This window comes from Triticum aestivum, chromosome 5A, assembly GCF_018294505.1.
Source record: "Triticum aestivum cultivar Chinese Spring chromosome 5A, IWGSC CS RefSeq v2.1, whole genome shotgun sequence".
NCBI classification, from domain to species: Eukaryota; Viridiplantae; Streptophyta; class Magnoliopsida; order Poales; family Poaceae; genus Triticum; species Triticum aestivum.
In genome coordinates this window covers 554,149,206-554,166,615 of record NC_057806.1, presented here as the reverse complement: position 1 = coordinate 554,166,615, position 17,410 = coordinate 554,149,206, and the positions used below count along the sequence as shown (strand labels likewise).

Below are 17,410 nucleotides of genomic sequence, written 5' to 3'. Positions count from 1 at the left end.
TCTCTGCTCTTCTGTGCCTCCCCATTCTTCTATCAATGATCAATCTATCCTAGCATAAAGCATCCATATGTGATTTTTTTGAAGTACAGAATCAAACTGTGTTGTTTTTGCTGTCCTGATGAAAATTGTTGATAAATAATGAGAGGTATTGGAGAAAAGAATTAGATATTGGTATTGGTATTTGGTAATTACCATTTGTTTGATTCTTATCATATTTGCTATCCAGTACATGAAAACACGGTCATGAGAAATCATACACATAATTTACTATATCCAGTACATGAACAGTTGACCAGTGACATGATAACGATTTGTGTGATTGTTTGCCATTCTAACAAGTTACTCTAACAGTGCCACTCTACCAAAGTAACAAGGCCACATAGTCTTCTTTGAACTTCTAAAGGTATTAATTATGTACAGTTCTCTTATGCAAAATTGATAATTTTAGTATGCATGTAAGACCATATTGATCTATTTGTATGTGCTATTGTTAAATTAATCAGAACGTTGGCATGTCATATATGTTGCCACTTTTTTTGGTGGACTGCCCTGTTTTGAAATCCACCACTGCATTCTTGTCAGATATGTTATTTTTGCCCCCTGTCACTCAACGCAGTTACTATATTTATTTTTGTTACACAGTGTATCAATGGATTTAGAATCTATAAAGGAGCTATTGCTTTCTCCTAGACCAAGTGAGGAATGCTTGGCTGGTGTAGCTGGTTTTCTTGACTTTGCGTACATAGAGGGCAAGTCAAAGAATAATTTTAAGGCACGACTTGACCTGCAGGACATGAAAATCAGGCCAGAGCTACATCCTAAAAATAAACCTACCGACGAGTATTTTCTTCTAGCTGCTTCTTATACCATGTCAAAGAAAGAGAAGCATCAGTTTTTCAAAGTACTTCATGATATAAAAGTTCCAGATAGTTACTTGGGGAACTCAAAAAAACAGAAGGAACAGTTTTGCAAAGTACTTCGTGATATAAAAGTTCCAGACGGGTATTTGGAGGAATGAGGTCAGCCATTAAACATATAAACCCAACCTTTGCTTTTCTTTATTGCTTTAGAAGTTTCTCGTTTATATTTTCCATTGATGCTGCCACTGTGGATTAGATAACTTTGAGTACTTCATCCTTACAGTCCTGACAGTTACTTGGTTGAGGATATTATGCAAAATTTCATCCACGACTAAAATAATTCATTGTTAAGATATGTAGCAGTAGCTCTGTGCTTGGCCTCGTGCCTTTTACTTGCTTTCTAAAGCTCTGCAAGATGTTATGTTCTACTTGTTTTCTGAAGCTATATGAGATGGGATTCCCCTCTTAATAAAGATACATTTTTTCCTTGAGCTTCCGTTTCCTAGATATAAATGTTGTTTTGCTGGTATATTTCACTCTGTCATGATGCACAATACTATTTTTGCTGGCCCTCTTGTGTTTCTGTCTAGTTTGTACGGTTAAGCATGTATGTGCCGGATCATACATGTTATCTGTACCTACAAATATGAACTTAGCGTTAACTAGGAAATCTCATGTTCTACCATAAAGCACTGAGTTAACAGTATATTATAATTACAGACCATATATGTATTGAATTTATCTTGACTCTTCTGACTTGTAATGAACTTCTGCTCAAGCACTTCATTGAATCTTATTTTTTAGGAAATTTTGCCAGCGGAGATTAGAAGGATTGTTCTAAAAGGGTGCATGAAGCTATGCGCTCTTTTAGGACATTTTTATGTCTGCATAGTTTTTGCTCTTCAAACATGAAGCTTGAAAAAAATACGAAACTTTGTACTGAGTTAAGCTTTATGTAAGACGGATTGTCATTGGAAATAGATAGACACATTTTTGTCAAAGAACTATTATGTCAAATTTACCATCTTTCAAACTAAGCTTATGTCTGTTTGAAATTGATGTTTTGGTTTATGTGGGATGTTTGTTTGGTGTCAGACCCTCGACGTCTGATTCAATGTTTTCTTCTTTGCTGTTGTGAACCATCCTTTGCGTGTGTGACTTCTGTGGCTTGCACTCGTATTTTTTTTGGTACGGACGATTCTTGTGCTGTACTAGCTGGAGTGTGTGGGTGTTCTGAAAAATATATGTTTACTAGCACACGAACAACTTTCTTTTCTAGGTTTCATTCTAGTGCTACACTGGTCTACTAGATTGCTGATTAGTACTAAATTGTTTTCTTCTTATACAAACCACGTTCAGTCAAGGTATGGAGTCGTGCCTTATTAGTTAAGGATGTGATTAGCATATTTTTAAGAGAAAAATGACTATATTCCAAGATTTTTTTTGAAAAATGGGCGTGATTAGCAAGTCATCCGACGCCTGTACAATAAAAATGATTACTTAGTATAGTTGTTTGCCTCAAGAAATATAAATATACTTTTTTACTTCACTTTATTTGGTGAGCGTTCAGTTTTTCGTCATATACCGTAACAACGAAAACTGAAAAAGGTATAGAAGTTCATACCATACCGAAACCAGAGACTATAAAAATCGTAAAATTTGTTTGGTTTGGTTTGTTTTTATTGATTTGGTTTTTAAATGCGCGGAATGATTCAATAGTGACAATAAAAGAATGTTTAAGTTACTTTTCTAAAAACATGAGCTCTTGCCAAATGAACCACTCATTATTGGTTCTAATTCATTCTGAAATCACAAATTGCACCTAGCCTTGTTGGTATTGGGCCGTTGGGCTTGCCTTGGCTCAAGGACAATGGTTCAATTCCTAGTTTACACATGATTTTCTTGATACTCACTGGTTTTTCGCTAAAAGACCGACTTACCTGAAAAATTGGACGAGGCCTCGGTTTCGGTTTTCCCCCTCTGACCGTTGGTTCAGCCATGTTTTGGAAACTATGTTCAAAAGTTAAGCTCGCATCTGTTGTTGGTCTTCCACTCCTTCGCGAGTATTGTCGTCAAATACTTAATTTTATAAGGTCATTTTAAAGTGTGCATTTGGCATTTATGATCTTTGAGTCATCATAAAATTCATGTAAAATACGGCTAATAGGATAGTCATTGCAACCATACTCAATAGTTCAGTATTTACAACCAAACTGTATTGTTTCTTCATATGACATTGACCAAAGAATGAAAACTATATTGCCAAAACAAAAACTTATTTATAGAAAAATCACGTTGACACGTGGGAACTATGTGTCAAGGTATTCATGATCTACGTATGCGGTTGATTTTAATTTTTCTATTTCCCCAATGTTAGAGCTTGTAACACAATATCAACACATGATTATATGTTACTACACTACATTTGTAACATATACGCACCAACACATACTTATGTGTTACTCTGTGAATACTAAGTAACACATTCTTACCAACACGAACTTATATGTTACTATGTCATTATCTCAGTAACACGTTTGGGGGTCTGGTACACTATGTGTTACTGCTTGTCGTGCAACACACAATGATGTGTTACTGTTATTTTCCTTGTCACACATTTTTCTATCTGTTACAAGATTGTGTTACTTAAAGTCTGTTTTGTTGTAGTGAAAGATTATGTCCTAGAAACACCGCTAGGTGACGCACCCATCCTAGAGAACCAAGACGTTATGAACGCTTGGCAGTCACATGTTGATGATTACTCCCTCGTTCAGTGCGACATGCTTTACAGCTTAGAACCGGGGCTCCAAAAGCGTTTTGAGCAACACGGAGCATATGAGATGTTCGAAGAGCTGAAAATGGTTTTCCAAACTCATGCCCGGGTCGAGAGATATGAAGTTTCCGACAAGTTCTTCAGTTGTAAGATGGAGGAAAATAGTTCTGTCAGTGAGCACATACTCAAAATGTTTGGGTTGCACAACCGCTTGACTCAGCTGGGAGTTAATCTCCCGGATGACGCAGTCATTGACAGAATTCTTCAGTCGCTTCCACCGAGCTACAAGAGCTTTGTGATGAACTTCACTATGCAGGGGATGAAAAGACCATTCCTGAGGTATATTCAATGCTGAAATCAGCGGAGGTGGAGATCAAAAAGGAACATCAAGTGTTGATGGTGAATAAAACCACTAAGTTTAAGAAAGGCAATGGTAAGAAGAACTTCAAGAAGGACGGCAAGGGGGTTGCCACGCCCGGTAAGCAAGCTGCCAGGGAGAAGCCAAAGAATGGACCCAAGTCCGAGACTGAGTGTTTTTATTGCAAGGGAAGTGGTCACTGAAAGCGGAACTGCCCCAAATACTTAGCGGACAAGAAGACCGGCAACACTAAAGGTATATATGATATACATGTAATTGATGTGTACCTTACCAGTGTTGGAAATATGCCCTAGAGGCAATAATAAATTGATTATTATTATATTTCCTTGTTCATGATAATCGTTTATTATCCATGCTAGAATTGTATTGATAGGAAACTCAGATACATGTGTGGATACATAGACAACACCATGTCCCTAGTAAGCCTCTAGTTGACTAGCTCGTTAATCAATAGATGGTTACGGTTTCCTGACCATGGACATTGGATGTCGTTGATAACGGGATCACATCATTAGGAGAATGATGTGATGGACAAGACCCAATCCTAAGCCTAGCACAAGATCATGTAGTTCGTATGCTAAAGCTTTTCTAATGTCAAGTATCATTTCCTTAGACCATGAGATTGTGCAACTCCCGGATACCGTAGGAGTGCTTTGGGTGTGCCAAACGTCAGAACATAACTGGGTGGCTATAAAGGTACACTACGGGTATCTCTGAAAGTGTCTGTTGGGTTGGCACGAATCGAGATTGGGATTTTGTCACTCCGTGTAAACGGAGAGGTATCTCTGGGCCCACTCGGTAGGACATCATCATAATGAGCACAATGTGACCAAGGGGTTGATCACGGGATGATGTGTTACGGAACGAGTAAAGAGACTTGCCGGTAACGAGATTGAACAAGGTATCGGTATACCGACGATGGAATCTCGGGCAAGTACCATACCGCTAGACAAAGGGAATTGTATACGGGATTGATTGAGTCCTTGACATCGTGGTTCATCCGATGAGATCATCGTGGAACATGTGGGAGCCAACATGGGTATCCAGATCCCGCTGTTGGTTATTGACCGGAGAACATCTTGGTCATGACTACATGTCTCCCGAACCCGTAGGGTCTACACACTTAAGGTTCGATGACGCTAGGGTTATAAAGGAAGTTTGTATGTGGTTACCGAATGTTGTTCGGAGTCCCGGATGAGATCCTGGACGTCACGAGGAGTTCCGGAATGGTTCGGAGGTAAAGATTTATATATAGGAACTCCTGTTTCGGCCATCGGGACAAGTTCCAGGTCATCGGTATTGTACCGGGACCACCGGAAGGGTCCCGGGGGCCCACCGGGTGGGGCCACCTGCCCCGGGGGGCCACATGGGCTGTAGGGGGTGCGCCTTGGCCTACATGGGCCAAGGGCACCAGCCCCAAGAGGCCCATGCGCCAAGATATAGGAAAAAGGGGAGAGTCCTAAAAGGGGAAGGCACCTCCGAGGTGCCTTGGGGAGGATGGACTCCTCCCCCCCTCTTAGCCGCACCCCTTCCTTGGAGGAAGGGGCAAGGCTGCGCCTCCCCCCTCTCCCCTGCCCCTATATATAGTGGAGGGGAGGGAGGGCATCCATACCTGAGCCCTTGGCACCTCCCTCCCTCCCGTGACACCTCCTCCTCTCCCGTAGGTGCTTGGCGAAGCCCTGCAGGATTTCCACGCTCCTCCATCACCACCACGCTGTTGTGCTGCTGCTGGATGGAGTCTTCCTCAACCTCTCCCTCTCTCCTTGCTGGATCAAGGCGTGGGAGACATCGTCGAGCTGTACGTGTGTTGAACGCGGAGGTGCCGTCCGTTCGGCACTGGGATCATCGGTGATCTGAATCACGACGAGTACGACTCCATCAACCCCGTTCACTTGAACGCTTCCGCTTAGCGATCTACAAGGCTATGTAGATGCACTCTCTTTCTACTCGTTGCTGGTTTCTCCATAGATAGATCTTGGTGACACGTAGGAAAATTTTGAATTTCTGCTACGTTCCCCAACAGTGGCATCATGAGCTAGGTCTATTGCGTAGATTCTATGCACGAGTAGAACACAAAGTAGTTGTGGGCGTCGATATTGTTCAATATGCTTGCCGTTACTAGTCTTATCTTGATTCGGCGGCATCGTGGGATGAAGCGGCCCGGACCAACCTTACACGTACGCTTACGTGAGACCGGTTCCACTGACAAACATGCACTAGTTGCATAAGGTGGCTGGCGGGTGTCTGTCTCTCCCACTTTAGTCAGATCGGATTCGATGAAAAGGGTCCTTATGAAGGGTAAATAGCAATTGGCATATCACGTTGTGGTCTTTGCGTAGGTAAGAAACGTTCTTGCTAGAAACCCATAGCAGCCACGTAAAACATGCAAAATAACAATTAGAGGACGTCTAACTTGTTTTTGCAGGGTATGCTATGTGATGTGATATGGCCAAAGGATGTGATGAATGATATATGTGATGTATGAGATTGATCATGTTCTTGTAATAGGAATCACGACTTGCATGTCGATGAGTATGACAACCGGCAGGAGCCATAGGAGTTGTCTTAATTTATTTGTGACCTGCGTGTCAACTTAAACGTCATGTAATTACTTTACTTTATTGCTAACCGTTAGCCATAGTAGTAGAAGTAATAGTTGGCGAGGCATCTTCATGAAGACACGATGATGGAGATCATGATGATGGAGATCATGGTGTCATGCCGGTGACGATGATGATCATGGAGCCCCGAAGATGGAGATCAAAAGGAGCAAAGTGATGATGGCCATATCATGTCACTATTTGATTGCATGTGATGTTTATCATGTTTATACATCTTATTTGCTTAGAACGACGGTAGTAAATAAGATGATCCCTTACAACAATTTCAAGAAGTGTTCTCCCCTAACTGTGCACCGTTGCGACAGTTCGTGTTTCGAAGCACCACGTGATGATCGGGTGTTAGATTCTAACGTTCACATACAACGGGTGTAAGACAGATTTACACACGCGAAACACTTAGGGTTAACTTGACGAGCCTAGCATGTACAGACATGGCCTCGGAACACGGAGACCTAAAGGTCGAACATGAGTCGTATAGAAGATACGATCAACATGAAGATGTTCACCGATGATGACTAGTCCGTCTCACGTGATGATCGGACACGGCCTAGTTTGACTCGGATCATGTAATCACTTAGATGACTAGAGGGATGTCTATCTGAGTGGGAGTTCATAAGATGAACTTAATTATCCTGAACATAGTCAAAAGGTTTTTGCAAATTATGTCGTAGCTCACGCTATAGTTCTACTGTTTAGATATGTTCCTAGAGAAAAAATTAGTTGAAAGTTGATAGTAGCAATTATGCGGACTAGGTCCGTAAACTGAGGATTGTCCTCATTGCTTCATAGAAGACTTATGTCCTTAATGCACCGCTCAGTGTGCTGAACCTCGAACGTTGTCTGTGGTTGTTGCGAACATCTGACATACACGTTTTGATAACTACGTGATAGTTCAGTTAAACGGTTTAGAGTTGAGGCACCAAAGACGTTTTTGAAACATCGCGAAACATATGAGATGTTTTGAGGGCTGAAATTGGGATTTCAGGCTCGTGCCCATGTCAAGAGGTATAAGACCTCCGATGACTTTCTTAACCTGCAAACTAAGGAGAAAAGCTCAATTGTTGAGCTTGTGCTCAGATTGTCTGAGTACAACAATCATTTGAATCGAGTGGGAGTTGATCTTCCAGATAAGACAGTGATGGTTCTCCAAAGTCATTGCCACCAAGCTGTTAGAGCTTCGTGATGAACTATAACATATCAGGGATAGATATGATGATCCTTGAGGTATTCGCGATGTTTGACACCGCGAAAGTAGAAATCAAGAAGGAGCATCAATTGTTGATGGTTGGTGAAACCACTAGTTTCAAGAAGGGCAAGGGCAAGAAGGGATACTTCATGAAACGACAAATCAGCTGCTGCTCTAGTGAAGAAACCCAAGGTAAAACCCAAACCCGAGACTAAGTGCTTCTGTAATAAGGGGAACAGCCACTAGAGCAGAATTACCCTAGATACTTGGTAGATAAGAAGGCTGGCAAGGTCGATAGAAGTATATTGGATATACATTGTGTTAATATGTACTTTGCTAATACTCCTAGTAGCACCAGGGTATTAGATACCGGTTCGGTTGCTAAGTGTTAGTAACTCGAAACAAAAGGCTACGGAATAAACGAAGACTAGCTAAAGGTGAGCTGACGATATGTGTTGGAAGTTTTTCCAAGCTTGATATGATCAAGCATCGCACGCTCCCTCTACCAAAGAGATTGGTGTTGAACCTAAATAATTGTTATTTGGTGTTTGCGTTGAGCATAGACATGATTGGATTACGTCTATCGCAATACGGTTATTCATTTAAGGAGAATAATGATTACTCTGTTTATTTGAATAATACCTTCAATGGTCTTACACCTAAAATGAATGGTTTATTAAATCTTGATCGTAGTGATACACATTTTCATGCCAAAAGATAGTAATGATAGTACCACTTACTGGTGGCACTGCCATGTAAGTCATATTGGTTTAAAACGCATGAAGAAGCTCCATGTTGATGGATCTTTGGACTCACTCATTTTTGAAAAGTTTGAGACATGCGAACCATGTCTATTGGTGTATATAGAAACTCCATGCAAATGGACCGTTTTGACTCACTTGATTTTGAATCACTTGGGACATGCAAATCATACCACATGGGCAAGATGACTGAAAAGCCTCGTTTTCAGTAAGATGGAACAAGATAGCAACTTGTTGGAAGTAACACATTTTGATGTGTGCAGTCCAATGAGTGCTGAGGCATGCAGTAAATATCGTTATGTTCTTACTTCACAGATGATTCGAGTAGATGTTGAGTATATTTACTTGATGAATCACGAGTCTGAATTATTGAAAGGTTCAAGTAATTTCAGTGTGAAGTTGAAAGATCGTCGTGACAAGAGGATAAAAGATCTATGATATGATCATAGAGATGAATATCTGAATCACGAGTTTGGCACAGAATTAAGACATTGTGGAAATTGTTTCACAACTGATACAGCCTGGAACACCATAGTGTGATGGTGTGTCCGAACATCATAACTGCACCCTATTGGATATGGTGCATACCATGATGTCTCTTATCGAGTTACCACTATCGTTCATGGGTTAGGCATTAGAGACAACCACATTCACTTTAAATAGGGCACCACAAAATTCCGATGAGATGACACCGTATGAATTATGGTTTAGAGAAACCTAAGTTGTCGTTTCTTAAAGGTTTGGGGCTACGACGCTTATGTGAAAAAGTTTCAGGATTAAGCTCGAACCCAAAGCGGATAAAGTACATCTTCATAGGACACCCAAAACAGTTGGGTATACCTCCTAATTCAGATCCAAAAGCAATATGAATTGTTTCTAGAATTGGGTCCTTTCTCGAGGAAAGGTTTCTCTCGAAAGAATTGAGTGGGAGGATGGTGGAGACTTGATGAGGTTATTGAACCATCACTTCAACCAGTGTGTAGCAGGGCACAGGAAGTTGTTCATGTGGCACCTACACCAATTGAAGTAGAAGCTTATGATAGTGATCATGAAGTTTCGGATCAAGTCACTGTCGTACCTCGTAGGGTGACAAGGATACGTACTACTTCAGAGTGGTACAGTAATCCTGTCTTGGAAGTCATGTTGCTAGACAACAATGAACCTACGAGCTATGGAGAAGCGATGGTGGGCCCGGATTCCGATAAATTGCTCAAGGCCATAAAACCCGAGAGAGGATCCATGTATGAGAACAAAGTGTAGACTTTGGAAGAACTACTTGATGGTCGTAAGGCTGTTAGGTACATATGGATTTTGAAAGGAAGACAGACAATGATGGTAAGTGTCACCATTGAGAAAGCTCGACTTGTCGTTAAGATGTTTTTCGACAAGTTCAAGGAGTTGACTACGATGAGACTTTCTCACTCGTAGCGATGCTAAGAGTCTGTTGGAATTATATTAGCAATTACTGCATTATTTATGAAATCTTGCAGATAGGATGTCAAAACATTGTTTCCTCGACGATTTTTGAGGAAAGGTTGTATGTGATACAACCGGAAGGTTTTGTCCATCCTAAAATATGCTAATAAGTATGCAAAGCTCCAGCAATCCTTCTGAGGACTGGAGTGAGCATCTCGGAGTTGGAATGTATGCTTTGATGATGATCAAAGATTTTGGGTGTATACAAAGTTTATGAGAAACTTGTATTTCCAAAGAAGTGAGTGGGAGCACTATAGAATTTCTGATGAGTATATGTTGTTGACATATTAATGATCAGAAATGACGTAGAATTTCTGGAAAGCATATAGGGTTATTTGGAAAGTGTTTTCAATGGAAAACCTGGATTAAGCTACTTGAACATTGAGCATCAAGATCTATGAGGATAGATCAAAACGCTTAATAGTACTTTCAAATGAGCACATGCCTTGACGTGATCTTGAAGGTGTTCAAGATGGATCAGTCAAATAAGGAGTTCTTGCCTGAGTTGTAAGGTATGAAGTTAAGACTTAAAGCTCGACCATGGCAGAATAGAAAGAAAGGAACGAAGGTCGTCCCCTATGCTTAAGACATAGGCTCTACAGTATGCTATGCTGTGTACCGCACCTGAAGTGTGCTTTACCATGAGTCAGTCAAGGGGTACAAGAGTGATCCAAGAATGGATCATAGGACAACGGTCAAAGTTATCCTTAGTAACTAGTGGACTAAGGAATTTTCTCAATTATGGAGGTGGTAAAAGAGTTTGTCGTAAAGGGTTATGTCGATGCAAGCTTAACACCTATCCGGATAGCTCTGAGTAGAGATACTGGATACGTATAATGGAGCAACAATTTAGAATAGCTCCAAGTAGAACAGTTATTTGGAATAGCTCCAAATAGAACGTGGTAGCTGCATCTAGGAGATGACATAGAGATTTGTAAAGCACACACGGATCTGAAAGGTTCAGACCCGTTGACTATAACCTCTCTCACAAGCATAACATGATCAAACCCAGAACTCATCGAGTGTTAATCACATGGTAAATGTGAACTAGATTATTGACTCTAGTAAACTCTTTGGGTGTTAGTCACATGGGGATGTGACCTTGAGTGTTAATCACATATCGATGTGAACTAGATTATTGACTCTAGTGCAAGTGGGAGACTGTTGGAAATATGCCCTAGAGGCAATAATAAATTGATTATTATTATATTTCCTTGTTCATGATAATCGTTTATTATCCATGCTAGAATTGTATTGATAGGAAACTCAGATACATGTGTGGATACATAGACAACACCATGTCCCTAGTAAGCCTCTAGTTGACTAGCTCGTTAATCAATAGATGATTACGGTTTCCTGACCATGGACATTGGATGTCGTTGATAACGGGATCACATCATTAGGAGAATGATGTGATGGACAAGACCCAATCCTAAGCCTAGCACAAGATCATGTAGTTCGTATGCTAAAGCTTTTCTAATGTCAAGTATCATTTCCTTAGACCATGAGATTGTGCAACTCCCGGATACCGTAGGAGTGCTTTGGGTGTGCCAAACGTCACAACATAACTGGGTGGCTATAAAGGTACACTACGGGTATCTCTGAAAGTGTCTGTTGGGTTGGCACGAATCGAGATTGGGATTTTGTCACTCCGTGTAAACGGAGAGGTATCTCTGGGCCCACTCGGTAGGACATCATCATAATGTGCACAATGTGACCAAGGGGTTGATCACGGGATGATGTGTTATGGAACAAGTAAAGAGACTTGCCGGTAACGAGATTGAACAAGGTATCGGTATACCGACGATGGAATCTCGGGCAAGTACCATACCGCTAGACAAAGGGAATTGTATACGGGATTGATTGAGTCCTTGACATCGTGGTTCATCCGATGAGATCATCGTGGAACATGTGGGAGCCAACATGGGTATCCAGATCCCGCTGTTGGTTATTGACCGGAGAACATCTTGGTCATGACTACATGTCTCCCGAACCCGTAGGGTCTACACACTTAAGGTTCGATGACGCTAGGGTTATAAAGGAAGTTTGTATGTGGTTACCGAATGTTGTTCGGAGTCCCGGATGAGATCGCGGACGTCACGAGGAGTTCCGGAATGGTCCGGAGGTAAAGATTTATATATAGGAAGTCCTGTTTCGGCCATGGGGACAAGTTTCGGGGTCATCGGTATTGTACTGGGACCACCGAAAGGGTCCCGGGGGCCCACTGGGTGGGGCCACCTGCCCCGGGGGGGCACATGGGCTGTAGGGGGTGCGCCTTGGCCTACATGGGCCAAGGGCACCAGCCCCAAGAGGCCCATGCGCCAAGATATAGGAAAAAGGGGAGAGTCCTAAAAGGGGAAGGCACCTCCGAGGTGCCTTGGGGAGGATGGACTCCTCCCCCCCTCTTAGCCGCACCCCTTCCTTGGAGGAAGGGGCAAGGCTGCGCCTCCCCCCTCTCCCCTGCCCCTATATATAGTGGAGGGGAGGGAGGGCATCCATACCTGAGCCCTTGGCGCCTCCCTCCCTCCCGTGACACCTCCTCCTCTCCCGTAGGTGCTTGGCGAAGCCCTGCAGGATTGCCACGCTCCTCCATCACCACCACGCCGTTGTGCTGCTGCTGGATGGAGTCTTCCTCAACCTCTCCCTCTCTCCTTGCTGGATCAAGGCGTGGGAGACATCGTCGAGCTGTACGTGTGTTGAACGCGGAGGTGCCGTCCGTTCGGCACTGGGATCATCGGTGATCTGAATCACGACGAGTACGACTCCATCAACCCCGTTCACTTGAACGCTTCCGCTTAGCGATCTACAAGGGTATGTAGATGCACTCTCTTTCTACTCGTTGCTAGTTTCTCCATAGATAGATCTTGGTGACACGTAGGAAAATTTTGAATTTCTGCTACGTTCCCCAACAACCAGTACTCGTAGTAGCTCCTGGGTATTTTATACCGGTGCGGTTGCTCACATTTGTAACTCAAAGCAGGAGCTGCGGAATAAGCGGAGACTGGCGTAGGACAATGCACGTCGGGAATGGTTCCAAGGTCGATGTGATCGCCGTCGGCACGCTACCTCTACATTTACCTACGAGATTAGTTTTAAACCTCAATAATTGTTATTTAGTGCCAGCTTTGAGCATGAACATTGTATTAGGATCTCGTTTAATTCGAGATGGCTACTCATTTAAATCCGAGAATAATGGTTGTTCTATTTATATGAGAGATATGTTTTATGGTCATGCCCCGCTAGTGAATGGTTTATTCTTAATGAATCTCGAGCGTAATGTTACACATATTCATAGTGTGAATACCAAAAGATGTAAGGTTGATAATGATAGTCCCACATACTTGTGGCACTGCCGCCTTGGTCACATAGGTGTCAAATGCATGAAGAAGCTCCATTCAGATGGACTTTTGGAGTCTCTTGTTTATGAATCATTTGACACGTGCGAACCATGCCTCATGGGTAAAATGACCAAGACTCCGTTCTCAGGAACAATGGAGCGAGCAACCAACTTATTGGAAATCATGCATACTAATGTGTGCGGTCCAATGAGCGGTGAGGCTCGCGGTGGCTATCGTTATGTTCTCACCCTTATTGATGACTTGAGTAGATATGAGTATGTCTACTTAATGAAGCACAAGTCTGAGACCTTTAAAAAGTTCAAGGAATTTCAGAGTGAGGTTGAGAATCAACGTGAAAGGAAAATCAAGTTCTTGCGATCAGATCATGGGGAGAATACTTGAGTCACGAATTTGGCACGCACTTAAGGAAATATGGAATAGTTTCACAACTCACGTCGCCTGAAACACCTCAGCATAATGGTGTGTCCGAACGTTGTAATCGCACTCTATTTGATATGGTGCGATCTATGATGTCTCTTACCGATCTACCGCTGTCATTTTGGGGCTATACTTTAGAGACTGCCGCATTCACTTTAAATAGGGCTCCGTCGAAATCCGTTGAGACGACACAGTATGAATTATGGTTTGGTAAGAAACCTAAGCTGTCGTTTCAAAAAGTTTGGGGATGCGATGCTTATGTCAAGAAACTTCAACCTAAAAAGCTCAAATCCTTGTCGAAAAAATGCGTCTTCATAGGACACCCTAAAAAAACTATTTGGTATACCTTCTACCTCAGATCCGAAGGCAAGATCTTTGTTGCCAAGAATGGATCGTTTCTAGAGAAAGAGTTTTTCTCAAAAGAAGTAAGTGGGAGGAAAGTAGAACTTGATGAAGTATTGCCTCTTGAACCGGAGAGTGGCGCAGCTCAAGAAAATGTTCCTGAGATGCCTGCACCGACTAGAGAGGAAGTTAATGATGATGATCATGAAACTTCATATCAAGTTTCTACTGAACTTCGTAGGTCCCCAAGGACACGTTCCGCACCAGAGTGGTACGGCAACCCTGTCTTGGAAATCATGTTGTTAGACAACGGTGAACCTTCGAACTATGAGGAAGCGCTGGCGGGCCTAGATTCCGACAAATAGCTAGAAGCCATGAAATCCGAGATAGGATCCATGTATGAAAACGAAGTATGGACTTTGACTGACTTGCCCGATGATCGGCGAGCCATAGAAAATAAATGAATCTTTAAAAGGAAGACAGACGCAGATGGTAATATGACCATCTACAAGGCTCGACTTGTCGTTAAGGGTTATCGACAAGTTCAAGGGGTTGACTACGATGAGACTTTCTCACCCGTAACGAAGCTGAAGTCTGTCCGAATCATGTTAGCAATTGCCGCATTCTATGATTATGAGATATGGCAAATGGACGTCAAAACGGCATTCCTTAACGGCTTTCTTAAGGAAGAATTGTATATGATGCAGCCAGAAGGTTTTGTCGATCCTAAGAATGCTAAGAAGGTGTGCAAGCTCCAACGCTCAATCTATGGGCTGGTGCAAGCATCTCGGAGTTGGAACATTCGATTTGATGAGATGATCAAAGCGTTTGGGTTTACACAGACTTATGGAGAAGCCTGTGTTTACAAGAAAGTGAGTGGGAGCTCAGTAGCATTTCTCATATTATATGTGGATGGCATACTGTTGATGGGAAATGATATAGAATTCTTGGAAAGCATAAATGCCTACTTGAACAAGTGTTTTTCAATGAAGGGCCTTGGAGAAGTTGCTTATATATTAGGCATCAAAATCTATAGAGATAGATCAAGACGCCTCATTGGTCATTCACAGAGTACGTACCTTGACAAGATATTGAAGAAGTTCAATATGGATCAGTCAAAGAAGGGGTTCTTGCCTGTGTTGCAAGGTACGAGATTGAGCACGGCTCAATGCCCGACCACGGTAGAAGATAGAGAAAAGATGAGTGTCGTCCCCTATGCCTCGACCATAGGATCTATCATGAATGCTATGCTGTGTACCAGACCTGATGTAAACCTTGTCGTAAGTTTGGTAGGAAGGTACCAAAATAATCCCGGCATGGAATACTGGACAGCGGTCAAGAATATCTTGAAGTACCTTAAGAGAACTAAGGATACGTTTCTCGTTTATGGAGGTGACGAAGAGCTCGTCGTAAAGGGTTACGTCGATGCTAGCTTCAACACAGATCTAGATGACTCTAAGTCACAAACCGGATACGTGTACATTTTGAATGGTGGGGCAGTAAGCTGGTGCAGTTGCAAGCAAAGCGTTGTGACGGGATCTAGATGTGAAGCGGAGTGCATGGCAGCCTCGGAGGCAGCACAAGAAGCAATCTGGGTGAAGGAGTTCGTTACCGACCTAGGAGTCATTCCCAATGCGTCGGGCCCGATGACTCTATTCTGTGACAATACTGGAGCTCTTGCCCTTGCCAAGGAGCCCAGGTTTCACAGGAAGACCAGGCATATCAAGCGTCCCTTCAATTCCATTCGTGAAAGTGTTCAAAATGGAGACATAGATATTTGTAAAGTACATACGGACCTGAATGTAGCAGATCCGTTGACTAAACATCTCCCTACAGCGAAACATGATCAACACCATAACTCTATGGGTGTTCGATTCATCACAATGTAACTAGATTATTGACTCTAGTGCAAGTGGGAGACTGTTGGAAATATGCCCTAGAGGCAATAATAAAATGGTTATTATTATATTTCCTTGTTCATGATAATTGTCTATTGTTCATGCTATAATTGTGTTATCCGGAAATCGTAATACATGTGTGAATACATAGAGCACAACACGTCCCTAGTGAGCCTCTAGTTGACTAGCTCGTTGATCAAAAGATAGTCATGGTTTCCTGACTATGGACATTATATGTCATTAATAACAGGATCACATCATTAGGACAATGATGTGATGGACAAGACCCAATCCTAAGCATAGCTCAAAGATCGTGTAGTTCATTTGCTAGAGCTTTTCCGAATGTCAAGTGTCATTTCCTTAGACCATGAGATTGTGCAACTCCCGGATACCGTAGGAGTGCTTTGGATGTGCCAAACGTCACAATGTAACTGGGTGACTATAAAGGTGCACTACGGGTATCTCCGAAAGTGTCTTGTTGGGTTGGCACGAATCGAGACTGGGATTTGTCACTCCGTATGACGAAGAGGTATCTCTGGGCCCACTCGGTAATGCATCATCATAATGAGCTCAATGTGACCAAGTGCTTGATCACGGGATCATGCATTACAGTACGAGTAAAGTGACTTGCCGGTAACAAGATTGAACGAGGTATTGGGATACCGACGATCGAGTCTCGGGCGAGTAACGTACCGATTGACAAAGGGAATTGTATACGGGATTGATTGAATCCTCGACATCGTGGTTCATCGGATGAGATCATCGAGGAGCATGTGGGAGCCAACATGGGTATCCAGATCCCGCTGTTGGTTATTGACCGGAGAGTCGTCTCGGTCATGTCTGTGTGTCTCCCGAACCCGTAGGGTCTACACACTTAAGGTTCGGAGACGATAGGGTTGTAGATATATTAGTATGCGGTAACCTGAAATTTGTTCGGAGTCCCAGATGAAATTCCGGACGTCACGAGGAGTTCCGGAATGGTCCGAAGGTGAAGAATTATATATAGGAAGTCCAGTTTCGGCCATCGAGAAAGTTTCCGGGGTCACCGGTATTGTACCGGGACCACCGGAAGGGTCTCGGGGGTCCACCAGGTGGGGCCACCTATCCCAGAGGGGCCCATGGGCTGAAGTGGGGAAGGGAACCTGCCCCGGGTGGGCTGGTGCGCCCACCTTGGGCCTCCCCCTGTGCCTAGGGTTGGAAGCCCTAGGGGTGGGGGGTGCCCCACTTGGCTTGGGGGGCAAGCCACCCCCCTTGGCCGCCGCCTCCCCCTTGAGATTCAATCTCTAGGGCCGGCGCCCCCCTAGGGGCCCTATATATAGTGGGGGGAGGGAGGGCAGC

The 17,410-nt window shown here is 43.0% G+C and overlaps 1 long non-coding RNA gene across 1 annotated transcript; it reads left to right on the top strand.

Moving 5' to 3' along the window:
• Positions 1–1,931, top strand: LOC123107656 (uncharacterized). The gene is made up of 3 exons (XR_006451716.1): positions 1–403; positions 643–1,019; positions 1,665–1,931. It is a non-coding gene; the product is annotated as an uncharacterized lncRNA (long non-coding RNA).
• The last annotated feature ends 15,479 nt before the right edge of the window (positions 1,932–17,410 follow it).